This window comes from Octodon degus, unplaced genomic scaffold (assembly GCF_000260255.1).
Source record: "Octodon degus isolate 3935 unplaced genomic scaffold, OctDeg1.0 scaffold00034, whole genome shotgun sequence".
Lineage (NCBI taxonomy): Eukaryota > Metazoa > Chordata > Mammalia > Rodentia > Octodontidae > Octodon > Octodon degus.
Genome location: NW_004524610.1, coordinates 3,703,942 through 3,719,438, shown reverse-complemented (window position 1 = coordinate 3,719,438; position 15,497 = coordinate 3,703,942).

The window sequence follows — 15,497 nt, the reverse complement described above, 5'->3', positions numbered from 1 at the left end:
GCCGCACTCTCCTTCCACTTTATCAAGTCTTGTGGATCATGTGATCACTTTCAAAGCAGCTGTACTGATTTATACTCAGAAACACAAGTGCATTCTCTTTGAACAATATTTTTGGTTAATTTGGGCATTTGCATTTTTGTAAAAAATTTTCATTAGTCTATGTGTTATATGTTAAAGGTTTTTTCCCTATAGATTTAACTTGCATAAATCAGATTACTAAGGAGCTGAAATTTTGTGGCTTTATTTTTATTAAAGACTTGGCCATATCCACTTTTATTTGCTTGTTTTATTATTCATTTTAGGAGTTATTTCCATACTATATATTATGAACTTAGAACTATGAATTTTGGAGGAAAATGGTAAGATAAATCCATAATCCACAAATATTTTTCTGTTTTTTTTTAACTTTTGTATCTTTTATTTCTGCATTTTTCTCTGCTGAATATGGTCCTTTGAAGTATATTAAATGGACACTGTTTAATACAATCATACAATCTCATCAGTTCTTGATTCTATAAGAAAGTTATATTTAGTGCTTGTTTGCTATAGGCTCTCTTTTTGTTAAATAAAAATATTTTATGTTTATTGGCCATCTGTGTTTCGATGCATGCAGCATTGTCATAGGTGTGTTTAGGATGATATGAGGAGCTCATTAATTATAATGTGATGAATTTCGTTAGTATCTATGATGCGTGCATCGCCGAGATAAATCCGACTCCATCATGATACCGCAATCAGCAAGCACAGATTTCTACTTCTGAAGGGAAGGGCCACTTAATCAGGATTCTTTCCATTCTGTTATGTCCCTATTTTGTCAGTTTTATGTTGTTTCTTCTAGACTTTGTTTTTGTAATTTGAAGATAAACTAGATTGACTCAGAGGAGTGTATTAAGACTTAAGTTGCCATGTAGATTTTTGTGGTCCTGAAGTATCGACAGTCAGTTACTCTGGCCATGTCCAGGTTACTCTGCCAGGAAAGTGTGTGCTTGGAGTGAAGCACAGGGGCGTTCTGGGGCTCCCCGCCAGCTTTCACCTCTGGATTTTTACTCTTTATGTCTGGGCAGAGATCCACATAACTAGTTTGTGCCAAAAGTTCTGAAACTTTTCTGATGTTTTGTATGCTCTGTATTTGAAGTCAGTTCATTTTGCCCCCTTTTTAAAAACTTTCAGCTCCTTTATCGCGGAACATACATAGCTCCTGGTGACTACGATGGAGGGTAAGGTGTTGCACTCACAGCGGCTCTCCTAACTTCCTAACAGTGTCCTTGAGCCAAATCTGTGGTCTAGTCCTTCTTCTCTCAGGCTTTATTTTCCCTATGAACACTTCAAGGAAGTCAGTCCTCCCCTGCAGGTTTCTCCATTTTTTTCAGCTAGGATTCTAGATCAAACTTAATTTAGCTTTCCTGTTACACACTCCTGAGTTGAGAGGACACTGAGAAGTATGTATGTATGTATGTATGTATGTATGTATGTATTTGGTACAGGATCTTGCTATGTAGCTTCGACTTGTAGTAATTCTGTTTCAGCCTCCCCAGTGCTGGGATTACAGGCCCGCAGCACAATGCCTGGTTTTTGTGGTTTGCTCAGCACACCTGGGACAGGGCCAGCACAGCATGTGGTGCTGGGGATCGAACTCAGCTCCTTGCACTTGGCAGGCAGGCATTTAGTCCACTGAGCTATCTCCACTCTTGCAGTGTTTCATTTCAAGGAATCCATGCAGTAGGATAACAAGGGCAGATGTCAGCTGAGCCTGTGCAGGATGGTTTGTTTATCCAGTTATGAGTTGACTCTTTGTAGCCTTTTCTGTTTAAAGCTACTTTCTATTGACCTTTAAGGATCAGCTGAGAAGTGAGCCGTGTAAACATGACATCGGTCAGCTCCATGTTGCTGATTGAAACTGACCTTTATAGGGTCCTCAGAAACTGCATTCACAACTTCTTGCCTGCCCATTATTATCTCATCTACTGAATTAATTCTGCATAAACTAGTCTTCAGATAGAGCATGAACAGGTTAGTACTGATTCAGCCAACTTTGATGGACATAACCACTTTAATGTACAGAGCTAAGAAATCTAGGCAAGTGTGCATTAGGACAAAAGGAAAAACATGTTGTGAGCTTTGAAAATTGTTGGGAAATTATTTGTTCATGTGGAAGCACAAAAGAGAGTATTATATAGATACATATTATGTTCAATGCAACATAAGACAAAGTAAAACATTTAAAGTAAAAAAATAATGTTTTCACCCTTAAAGTAAAAAATATTATCAACTGCATATATACAAAATCTTGATACCTTTGATAATGTTCAGAGACTGTGAAATAATGCATAAAATGCTCTTCTGCCATTAAATAATAATATGCAAGGGTAATAATGGAGTCAATCCATTATTCTAGTTAGTACGAGAGACTTCCTTTAGAATGTGCTAAGACCTGCAAAGGAAACGTGGAGAAAAGAGATGTGACACATTCACACTCACAAGCAGAATACAGTGCTAGTCTCTTTTCATAAAATTACTATTGTATGAGTTTGAATTTTGTGTATATCATTTTTTGAGATCTTTTCCCCTTTATTTGTATCTTTAATTTTGTTTGGCAGCGTTTTGTAGTTTTCTACGTATAAGGCTTTCACCATGTTACTCAGGTTTATTACTTTTTCAGTTTTTATTTTTTTTATTAGTACATGTTTGTGATACACGACAATGACATTCCTTCTGGAGAGTTATATGCAGAACCTACCTCAGTCCTATAAGCCTATTTCCCTCAGCTTTCCTCTATCTCTGTATCCTTTGCTCATCTGAAACATATCCTAGATTTAGCAACACAACCAATACCAGCAGAGACGCCCAGGCATCTGAGGTTGTTACCTTAGCAAAGCCCCCAGAAGTCCTTTCTGTAATTTGCTTGAGGAAGCCACATACTAAACTTCTTTTCTAGAGCTCTTCATTTTTAATTTCCAATCAAATGAGTTTATTCTAAGAATTCAGGAAAAGTCTGCAGATAGAAAATCTGCAAATATATAATACAGATTTACATTCAAATCAAATAAGCATAAAAAGTTAATCCACTCAATAGCAGTATATCCTTTTTAGTTTTATATAATGTTATACAAATATAATGTGAATATTTAGATTTTAAAAATTATTAAGTAAAACCCATCGCTATTGGTTCCCTTCAAAGTAGTCCCTTTGGCTTGGAACTCATCATTGCCCTGGATGCTTTCTGAAGCAACCGTGGGAGTTCTCTTTCATGCTTTTCCATGCACTAATATCCTGAATTGGCTGAGCACCTTTACCTTTCATCTTCATTTTGCTTTTGGGGAAGAGCCAAAATCCCAGGGTACCAGATCAGGGAGTGACATGGGGTAGTACACACTGTAAAGGGTTTTCCAGCCCATCTTTTCATGAAATAACACTTGGCAGTGGTGGTCACCATATTATTGATTACAAATAGTAAAAACTCTTGGAGAGAACTTCTAGAACTTCTCCAAAAATTAGCAAGAACCATGAAAGAAGTGTGCTCATAGGGAGGAGGAGGAATGGTAGTGTGTCTTTTATCATAGGAAATTATTTCTAAACCTAAAGACTTACATATTTTGAGCACCTCCTATATTTTTGATTAACCTGTATTCATAGTACATAATAATAGGGTGAAGAATGATATTTCCAAATGGTATAGAGTAGGTGTAACTCTTCAAGTTTTTTGGAAATGAACAGCTCTTCAAGTGGAGATGATCCTGCTTTTAGTTTGCTCTTCATTTTCATCTAATTTTCTTAATTTATTACTTAATGAAAATTGTGACACCCAGGACAATTAAATGATAGATTGAGAGACAGAAATCCTCCTTGCTGTTCCCTCTGGCTTGCATTCACCTCTATAAGCATGACAAGAGGCGGGGGGACCAGCCCCCAGAGCCTTCATCTATGCAAACGCACCATGTGAACTGTACATCAGGCAAGGGGACATTCTTCACTTTCTTGATGTCCTCATTGCACATGACTATCATGCTCTAGTAAGACAGCTCACACCTAAAGGAAAGAGCTCACTGGGTGTTTCCTTGCGAGAGCAGAGCCCTTGAGCATTGTGGGGTCATGATCATGAGCCATGACAATGAATTAGAGGCTCCCAAGGTGTTTGTTACAAAAGACCTGCAATGGGCAGGCAGAAGTGACCTGCTGAAATTGGTCAGAAAGAGAAGCCTCCATGTGCCACAGGGAGCGCAGACAGGCTTGGATGTCATTAGCCCAGCACCCACTATCAAACAAGCAAGCAAGCTTTCGGCTCAGGGTCTTCTATGTTGAGATAATGCTATCCTACAACAAAAATATGCACCAAGCTGTTCTCTGACACTGAAAAGGATACTAAAATACATTTGGCCTGATTAACCCATTGGCTTTTATTTCCAATTAAAATAATAAAAAAGAAAATTGCTCTTGAGTAAGGTCTTTATAGTTCTATGATGTAATACTGATTTGTCACAGCCTTTCGTCAATAATGTTGAGCCTGTTTGCAACATATGAGAGAGATCACGGCGTGTGCGTTTATATTCTGCATGCGTGTCTCTGCCTCTGTAATCAGAGTCTCTATGGGGTTTATCAGTATGCACTGCAAGCTTTAGTAGGTAGGACCACTGATATTATCAAGCTTCGTAAACTGCTCACTAAAACCTTAATGCTTGCCTTCTCCCAAGTATAATCAGTGACAGATTTCTAACTGGTGCTAAAGGTGTTTGTACCTCAATCTACATATTTACGAACATGATTTGGTTTATACATATTCAGTTGCTCCTATGCCTGGATAGCTGGCTTCATAATGTTGATTTACAGGTGCACTGATAAATAAATATATGCCTGAATATAAATCAAAATAACACATGATTAAAACATTACATTTTGGTTTTGATTGGAAGTTTGTTTTCTGGTAACTTTACTTATTTAATAAAAACATGCAATTTACAAGATGGCAGTGTGTTTATAAACTTCAGTACAGATAAGATGAAAGAGAAAAAATATAGAAAGAAAACTGTAATGCAGTTAAATGTGGAGGGAATGGATGTCTATGGAAGAATCTGAATAAAAAAAGGTATTTAACAAATCAGATGCTAAAATTTAGTCTCCCAAAACAGCATCAAAAGACAAGAAAAAGTAATCATGTCATTGGAAACAGTGGAAACAGAATAGTGGCTGGGCTCATTTACCAAAAGTTTAGAAAAATCTTTGTTTTCATAATTTCTGTAAGAGGAAAAAACATTTTAGAAAATGTAGGACAATAATGTTTCTAATCTTAGTTCTTTATGGCCCTATGCTGTCTTGCTTCATTTTAAAGAAATTTTAAGTTCCAAATAGTGACAACTTTGTCTTCTGCTTCTTGAGGGTTTGTTCTCTGTCTTCACTATTTTATTATTTTTTACAGCTTCCTCTTTGAGCTCTCTCCTCTCCCCCGCTCTCTCTGTCTCTCTCTGCATTATGAAACATTTCATATAACCTCAGCCTCTCACTTTCTTCCAGGACAGCAGGACTTGAGGGAATCTATTCATTGTTTTTTTTCTTTTCCAAGATACTGGAAGAGGCTCTGTTAAAGGTGTTAGATAAAATTCACCAATTAAATTAGAGTTCTGGCTTCCTGTGAATTTTTTGTAGCAATGTGTCCCAGGCACTCTTTGGATACACTTATAGTGAAAGTACGTATTCCTTGCTTTCATGAAATACATGGTTAATGCTGTTTATCTCTATGGGCTAAATCTGCAGAACCATTTTAGTAATGCAGTGCTGAGTTGTAAACATCAACCATGATAGCTTCAGTCAGTGGGGCTTCCCCAGTGGAAATTGTTTTGCGGGACCACTGTGGCATGGATGGGATTTGTCATCCAGCTTCTCTGAGCTGAAAGCTTGTTAGCTAGAGAATGGATGGGCAAAAATCAGAAAATGTCTGCTTCCTGTTCCTCTGATCTTATGCTCTGCTGGCCCAGAAGTCTTAGTTCCAGAGGGGACAAGGCTTTACCGGGAGGGAAAGGGAGGCTTGCACTGCACTGGAAGCGGAGATTCTGCAGGTCATTCTGGGTTCCTCATACCTCTGAGTCAAGCTAAAAAGTACGTTACAGTGTTTTCAGGGTTATTTGATCCAGACCACCAAGGGGAAGTTGGGCTAATGCTCCATAGTGGAGGTAAGAGAGAATATATGTGGTTGGCAAGCTGGCATGATCTGAGCACCTATTCCTCTGCCTTCCCCTCTGCCACCTTCTTTCTGCCTTGAAGGCAGCATATCATGGACCAAAACCATGAGCAAAAGAAATCTCTCTTCCTTAAGTTGCAAGTGTCAGGCACTCTGTCCCGCAGTGGGAAGTAATGAATGCTGCACATCAATCATCTCCGACTGGTGACTCCAACTGACCTTGAGGAGTGGGGCTAGATTTTTGGCAACTTGGATGAAACCTAGGATAAATCCCATGATGGTTTTTGTCAGTTTTAAGTAATTCAATAATCTGAATTCTTTAATCCAGCAAAGGTCTCAAATTAGTACTTACTATGCTCAATCTAGACTGGTGACCAACTCCTGTAGCTGTTCAGCACGTAGCTCTTCTCCTTCTCCAGCACAGGGCTCTGAAGCCTACCCTCCGGAGAAGAGTAGATGAGACAGCTGCTCCTGCTTTTGCCCTCTTTTCCTTCCACTAAAATGTTGTCCCTCGTTTCTTTGGATTGAATGTGGGGGAAGGAAAGCGGAAGGAGAGGAAGTGAGACTACAGGGTGAACAACCTGTGACTTTTCCTGGATTAAATGGTTTGTCATTGGACTTTCTGGGTTTGGTAAATGCACCAATCAGATAATTAAAAGACATCTTGGAGACTCTTCACTTGACATGAATTTCTTACTTTAAGCACCCTTTGTTATAGGTGCTTCACCTATATAATTATTTTTCATGTTACATTCTTCAATGCTAGCAATTAATTCTTAATTCTTCAAAGCAGCTGTTGGCTGCTTTCAGTCACTTCCCTCTGGGTTCTTTCCACTCTGGTTGCTGGTCTTCTGGAAAGCAGTGGACATGAGCACTATTCCACCCCACTAAGTTCATCTGTCCACATGGACACTTACGTGTCCTGCACCTTGGAAATGACCCAAAGTGAGGGCCAATCCCTACGCACAAATCCGTGTCATCTATTCTGACCCACAGCTCCAGAGCCACAGCAGAGGTTCCTCTCAACGTCTTACTGTGCCTCTTCCCCATTCCAGCTGCTATTTATCCTTGGTGAAATTCAACATAAACTTCATCCTCTTTTTAAAATCTTTAGTTTTTAAAGAGGCTAAAGAAATGTAATTTTTAAAAACATTATTTTGATGTGTCCTACTGCAAGTCTTGAATTAGTATCCTGCCTTTACTTTTGGAAGACTTACTTGTATTACCTTGAGATCTTGAATTAAGCTGATAATAAAACCAAAGGCTAAAATTATTCAATTAAATATACCGTTAAATTTATGTACCTGTATTCTTTGATGTTCTTAGAATTAACATGTAAATGTTCTGGATTCACATTAAAATTCTGAACTAAGATAACATCCCTGGACACAAACTCTCAGATGAGACAATGTCCTTGAGAACAAAGCACATTGTCATTCTCTGATTCATGATGTGGCCTAATTAGAATGGATATTGGTGTCTTCAGCTTCATTTCGGAATCAGTGGCTTTTGTAAAAGTAGTGAGAAAAGACATAATTTATAGATTAGTGCTTATTTATACACAGACCATTTTCTGAAGAAAGGATACTTAGATGGGCTCATAATATGTAGGACAAGCCCTGATTCATTGTGTATTTATTGTGGGAAAGGGAAAAAATTCAGAGTGTAAAAATATCAAATAATAAATTGGCATTCATGGCAACGTGCTGACATCAACAAAATTTACAATGTTTTTGAAAAGAGGCAGCGAGAGGTTCTCGGCAGCCTCAGTGGCAATGTATAACACAGCACAATGAAAAATGGTATTTTAATTTTTATGCATGACCTCCGCCGGTGGTGTTAATCCTGTGCTAGACCCTATAATTCTCCAACTGTTTGGAGTGAAGGAAAAATTATATTCTCCATCTTTCAGGGATAGAGCATATATTCTGAAGAATCTAAAGGCTGAAGGAATCTATTCAGGCAGTAAAGAATAAAGAATAAGAGTGTGTGTCATGATCTAGCTGTTTTGTAGTTAGACATTAAATTACAGATTTTTTTTGGGCTCTAAATTGGAGTATTGTGCATGAAATATATTCAAATATAAAATTATTAATGTTTGATCATATTTACCTTAAATGACTTAAGTCATTAGGGTAGTAAAGATATTTAACATAGTTAAGCATCTGTCACCAGATAAATTTTTTACAAAAGTTCATGTAGTATTTAGGGGGCTTTGAGTAGATGAAGAATTCAGGTTCTTTACTGGCAATGTTAGCTCTGAGAGACCCTACCCATTTAGTTACCTAGAAGCTGTAGGTCTTCAGTGTGGCGAGGACACTGCAAGGTCGTGGTTGGGGTTAGGTTAGCAAGTCAGGTGGACCCCAGAATCACTCAGAACTGCTCATCGTAACCACAGGTAAGTGGATGTAGAGGCTACGAAGGATTTCAGCGGAGGTGGGAGGTAGACGGGGCGGTCTGAGGAGAAGTACAAGGGTAGACAGGGCAAGCGCTGGAGCCGCTGCACAGAAAGGGAGTTCCCGCCTCTCCCTGGACATCACACAGGAAAACGGCCTCGCGGAGGAATGAGAGATCCAGACAGCAGAAAGATTTCAAAAATACTTTCTTTAGTTTTTCAGAACAGGGAATATCTAAATTAGTGAGTATCCACACTGCGCATATGTTAGATCAAGGTGTGGAGCTTTGACGTAGCTCTCATTTCTAGTTCCTACGTTCAAATATTTTAACTATTTTTTTAATGAGCTCAAGCATCAATATTTCTATGAGGCCTTCGAAGCGACCCTAATGTGGGTCTAGGCCGAGAATCAAGGCTCGGGATGAAAATCAAGCTAGAGAAGCAGGTAGGCTGATCATGTATGTATGTGTTCAGGACACGAAGAATACCTCCCCTGAGCGGATGTGTACACATAGGCTGGAGTGCTGCCCACCAAGGATTCAGTAGACCTAAGAGTATCATTCTTGCTGGGATGAGTGCTGGCCTTACGTCCATGAGGGACATGAATCAGAGACCGTCACCTCAAGCTTTCTTGTCTCACAGACTTACCTGCGTAAATGCCAAAGACACAGAAACCCACATGCCTTCAGACACAAGCAGTCTGAAGTCCACAGAAGGGCCCCAGATCTTCAGCACCCTGAAAACTTCAGCGGGGGGCATCTGCCCCAGAGCTCCTGCGGACGGAGCCTGCAGGCAGAGAGCTCAGCACTGCAACTTTTAGTGATGGGGAAAATGTCTGAAACTCAGAATTTTATGTGAAAAATTACAATTTGTAACCATTCAGGGCCGATAATGTGTTTTCTATGACCAAATATGTGTGCGGGTGCAGCGTGGCTAGCGAGACGCTTGTGTGCAAGCTGTACGTATCCGGTTCTTAGAGCGCGGCCTTTGTCCTGTGGCCCCATGTCCCCTGGACCCTAACTCTGCCGAGGTGCCTTGCCTCCCCCATCAGTGCCTTGCTGCTCCTTGCTAGGGTGACCCGAGTGCAATCTGAGAAGTTAGCAACTCAGTCAAGCACGCACGTAGCATTCCAGGATGAAAATACGCCCGTATTTGCACATCGTCTCTCAGCACGATCGCAGTGCTCTGAGTCGCTGCAAGGAGCTGAGAAGACGCAAAGGAATGACGCAGTCACCCTCCCACTTACGATGATTAAAGCAACAGCAGGAGTGGCAGAACCAACTGAAGATTGCTGTGCAGTTGCTGTGGCTACGTTTTGAATATTGTGAATATTAAAATAATGTAGAGTGAAGCTGAACCTATTCTAGTGAAGAACATGAAAGCCAGAACTCTTGTTCAGGAAGAGGAAATAGCTTAGAAGCTCCTCATTTATGTTGAAGGTATAAGCCAGCCTTGCCCTTTTAAAGAAAACACTGAATTTATTTACTTATTTTTAAATGTATCTTTTGGTGATACAAAGTAATCATGTTTATCTTGAAGAACAGGCTCCACATACAGTACTGCTGTTTTCCCTTCTTCCACGCTGAGCTCCTTCCCTCTTTCCCTGGACTCACTTCCCATCTTCACAAGGACAGTCACTGTTTCCTACCAGCTCATGTTCACTTTGCTTTAAAAATGATTTGTATTTTTTTTAAAAAATTATTTATTTATTTGGTCACACTACGCAGCTCCAATTCGTAGTGATCCTCCTGTCTCAGCCTCCCCAGTGCTGAGAGTATAGGTGTACGTCATCATAGCCAATTTTGGTGGCTGGGTCTCCACCTTGGGCTAGCATGGAAAGCAGTACCAGGAATCGAACCTGGGTTTTTGTGCTTGCCTGGCAGGCACTTAGATTGCTGAGCTATCTCCTCAGCCCTGTATTTTGGTTTTCTTATATAAGAGAAGCCATGTAACATTTAATCCATGTCTGATCTATTTCATTCAGTATTATGGTTTCAAGATCTATCAATCTGCCTGCAAATAATTCAGGCAAATTAATTCAGTCTGTCTTTATGGCTGAGTAGTATTCCACTGTGCATAAATGCCCCATCTTCTTCACCCATTCATCTGCCCATGGGACAACTTCTCTACTCTGGCTATTGTGGATTGCGTTGCTATAAACATGTACACATGTATCAGTGCAGCACGACGTCATTAGCTCTTTCTGGACTACACTATAGGAATGACTGGATCAAGTGGAATTCTGCGTTTGGTGTCTTGAACCTCCATACTGATTCCTCGGCAGCTGTGCTACTGTTCTGTCCCACCGCTCGTGCAGAGGGATCTGGGTTCCTGGGAGCCACTCCAGCAGCCACTGTTTCATGGTAGCCATTCTTGCTACAGTAAGATGGGTTCCCAGTGCTGCTTCACCTTGCATTCCTCTGCCAGCCAACAGTGCTGGGCATTTTCTTACGTGTTTACTGGGCATTTATGCTACTTCTGAGAAATGTGTGTTCATTTCACTTACCAAGTTTTTAATTAGGCCTTTCATTTTTGAGGAACTGATTTTTTTATATATCTATATCTATATCTATATCTATATCTATATCTATATATCTTAAATGTTAGTCCTTTGTTTTCAGAATAGGTGGAGTTTTTTTCCCATTTGCAAGTCTCTTTGCTATTGATTTTTTCTTTGCTGTGCAGAATTTTACTTTGATATCATCCCACTTGTATTGCTGATTTTATTTCTTGTGTAACTGGAGTTTTTTTCAGTGTTTCTGAGTGTGATTCCTCATATCTTATGGAATGTAACATTGAAGTAGTAAGCTTTCTAGACAGTGGGGCATACCCACTTCCTCTTAAGCATGAGTTTGTGGCATTTTTGCCACCAAAGAGAGTATGGGAAGGAAACACTTGTCCTAAAAGTCGTTGTTACAGGATAGGTAAGATTGGTATCACCTATTCTCCAACGTAGTGGAATTAGAAAGGACCCTAATCTGTTTTCACGGGAAATGTCCCACAAAGCAAAACTGATGGGCATTCAACACAGTGCAGTGAAGAAAAGTGAGAAAGGCTATAAAGAAATGAAAACCCAAGAAGTTGTCCAGAGAAGACCGAGAAGACAGCAAGATGAGGTGTTGGTGTTGCCTCCTGTGTCAGAACAAATGGAAAGCTGGGGAAACATCGGCGAGCTCTGCAAGTCGGATAGTAGCATTCTGCTGACGTCAGTTTCCAGCCTTGACCATTGAACTGTGTATGCAGCTGGTGGTAAAAAAATAGGGTAACACTGAGAGAGTCTGAATGAGGAGATATAAGAACTTCATGCACAGAACTTTTGCAAAATTTCTATAGGTCAAAAACTATTCCAATGAAAATTACTCTTAAAAGATCGCATTTTAGCTCACTGTCTTCAGGATAGAAATCTGACTAAGGTGAGGCTCTAGTCCACAGTAGTTGCTGAATAAACACTTGCTGCAATGAATAACTCCATCAGGCTCGGTTTCTGTTTACGTTGGAGATTCAGCACGTGGGGCTGGGCCTACCATTTGTGCACACACTGGTTCCCAGGCCTCGTTCAGGAGGCTCTGTTAACCATGGGGACGAACAGCGCTCCTCCGGATGAATTACCCTTCCGAGTACACATTTAGGCTTTTAGGAAAATACACTAAGCAAACAGCTCATCGTGTTTAGAAGTTCGCATGAGCTCTCAGGAAAGGTTTACAGCAATGAACTAAATACACAGGCATCTTTTCCCCACAATCTACACTAACCTCAGATTTATGTGTGAGCATGAACATGGTTATTTCAAACTGCTTAGGGCACTTCTCCTGGTGGGGCTCTCTTGGAGGGAAGCTCGGTGTTGGAGTCCAGCCTGCAGTGTGGCCATAGGTGGCAACAGCGAGCATTGTCTCAGCAGTCACCCTTTCTTAATGCAAGCAAAGCTTTGACACTTGATTTCTCGCTGGGTTTCTTTACTTTATGAGTGGAAGAAAAGAGCCGGTTACAAGCATCAGCAGTGGACCCTCCATCCCTGGGTTTTGAAAATGCATCATCTGCAGCTTTTAAAGGGATTAATAAGACTTCTTCCAGTTCTCCCTTAGTTTTTAAATCTCAGGTTTATTCCTTGATCTTTCTTTTCAAAATAAAATTAGCATTGGATTCTCCCATCCTCTACTGTTTGTAATGTGTCTTTGACATAATTTTAAATTATGAAAAAAGTTCCCTGGGAGTGATTTATACTTTTCACACACACAAAAGGACAACTTAAGCGGTTATGAGTAGATCACTGTTTTGCATGTTTTTTAGAAAGCTGCGGTTTTGCCACACTCCAGATATGACTTTACATCATCCGAAGGGGTGGTCTCTTTGAAGTCCATGTGTCAGCAAAAGGACTCCAACTGCACAAAGGCTAAGCTTGCTGGACTAGCAAGAGGTAGAGGTTATTCAACGCTACTGCAGCAACTCATTAGAAAGGTAGAAGGCTCAGTAGTGTGGAAGGTGGAAGGAGCCCTGAACGTCGCAGACGTGCAGCTGCACCTCGGCTCGCTACTTTAGCTTAGCTTGCAGTTTATTCAGTGGTGGAAAAGAAATTTCTGAGTATAAGGCTGAGGAGGCAGATGCAAAGAAGGCACACAGGGCCGAGAATGCTTTCTTTATGGGTACGGAAGAGTTCAGTGTGGAAAGAGTATTTTTCTTCAGTCTCCTTTTGAAACTTAAGCCTTAAAAAAAAAAAAAAAAAAAGAAAGAGAGAGAGAAAAGGGGAAGTGGAGAGAGGCTGCGGAGCTCTGTGAGGGCGGGAACTCTGGCTTGGCAGAGACCAAGTCCGGGATCCCTGACAAGCCCACCACTTCCCTCACTGGACGGGGTCTGGCGTCTTTGGCTCCAGGAAGACTAAGAAAGAGGTAGGTGACAATGACATCGTGTACTCCTGTCCAAAACAGGCTGGGCACAAGGAGACAGAACCAGGCCCCAGTGCTGGTGCTCAGTGACCACGCGGTAGCGCGCTCCATCCCCACAGGCTGTGCGGGAGGTCGAGGGTGCTCGTCTTCACAGCCTGGAGACAGAGCAAGTGACAGAACAGTACGACGCCGGCTCTAGGGGGATCTGCGCACGCCAGCTCCACACAAGCAGGAAAATCAAGGCCGCGAGGGACACAAATGCAGCACTGGGTTAAAAAAAAGTTGAGAATTACTTCGAGATTCAGATCCAGAGGTAGGATTAAAAGGACTTTTTGGAACCTAAAACATGGTTTCTTCAAAACTACTGAGTCCAAATTCATGACTAAGTTTTAAAAACGCATAGAAATGACTATCCAAGCAAAAATAATAAATTTAGATAGTTGATACAGGAATCCAGGGTTCTGAAAAGAAAGAACAGAATAAAAACACATGCTCTTTAGCCCCTCTGAGGGTTTCTTAAAGACAGGCAATAGAGGGTTGATAGAAAGATGTTTCTCAAAAGGGAAGAGGGTCAGAGTTGAAGGGCAGGAAAGGGATGAAAAAAGATTGAGAAGTGTTATACAGCTGTTCCTACTCTAAACAAGAAAAATAAATATTAATTACTGTAAACACAGACTCATAAAACAACATAGACAAGAGAAAGGAACTCAACACAAAGTGAAGACACTCTTGTCTGAGTCATGTAGAATTCTGATCACATCGTTTGAAGGGAGCTGGACACTGAGGTGAGATTTCTAAATGCAGAGACCCGCGTTTTCTTCATCACTGTTGTCATCATCATGATTCGCATCAGAAGCATCTTTCAGGCTGTGGAGCATTCAAATATTTCTGGAGATTTTATCATTACAGGATGCGACCTCATTCTACTCCTGCTGTCCAGGAAGGTAGCCCAGCCTTGGAAATTATGAGAATGGGTTGAGTTCAGATCACAAAATGCTGTATAACTTCTGCCTGGACTCTCCCTCTGTCTCCTTATCTGTCTCCCTCTCTCTCGCCAGACCTTGTGCTTCTCCAAAGTCAGGCCGTCCTGCTGTGCTATCAAGCCCCAAGCATGAGCAGGCAAGTGATGCTTCCAGCTGTAGGCAGCACTGAGTAGAGCTGCACTGGCTGCTGCTTGCCAAAGTGAGGCTCAGGAGTAGAGTAAGCACACCCTAACTTAGGAGTGCAGCCATAGTTAGTGCCCTTGGTGGGTAGACCTGACCTTCTGGGATCCTTTACGAGATTAGCTACACAAGAAAAACATCAGATATCTACCTCACTGGGTGCCACAGGGAAACACAGAGTACTAAACTCAGAGAGAAAGATGACTGAGCCTAAGAATTCTGCAAGTTTCATAGGACAAAGCTATTAAGATGTACCAGAATTTAGTGGTGTAATTACTTAAGAAAATTAGTGACAGACAAATAAATCACAACATATGCTAGGAGAAAAATGGACCAGAAAAGAAGTAGCTGTGGGCAGGGAATCTATATTCTATGAATAAAAAATTTAATACAAGTTAATGTAGTACTCTAAGGATGTGTAATGAACATGACAACTAGGGGTCTTAAAACAGAAAAATGACAGTGAGGGACACATTTGGGCAAGGGACAATTGTAGGCAAAAATGAAGAGTTGGGGCAAGAAGATCTAGAAAAAGAAAAGATTTCTAAATGGATTTGAGGATGGAAATGAAGGAGAGAAGAAAGGACAGGAGCCAGTGATGATAACTTAATTATTTGGAAAAATGACAGGTGCTTTGTTTTAGGTTATTATAGAAAGAGTTGTCCAATTTTGAGAACAGATGGAGCAGGTGATTGGTAAGAGAATAGAAGAGCTTCCAAAATAGGAAAGGGAAAAATGTACAAATCAGTGAAACTGAGGGGAAGAAAAGCCAAGTACAACATAAACTCAAAGGGTCAACACAAAGTGTGCACTACCGGTCAAAATGTTACGTAAGTAGATAATGAACTTAAAATATCCCAAGTGCTATTTAATAGGAAAAAGTCATGAAA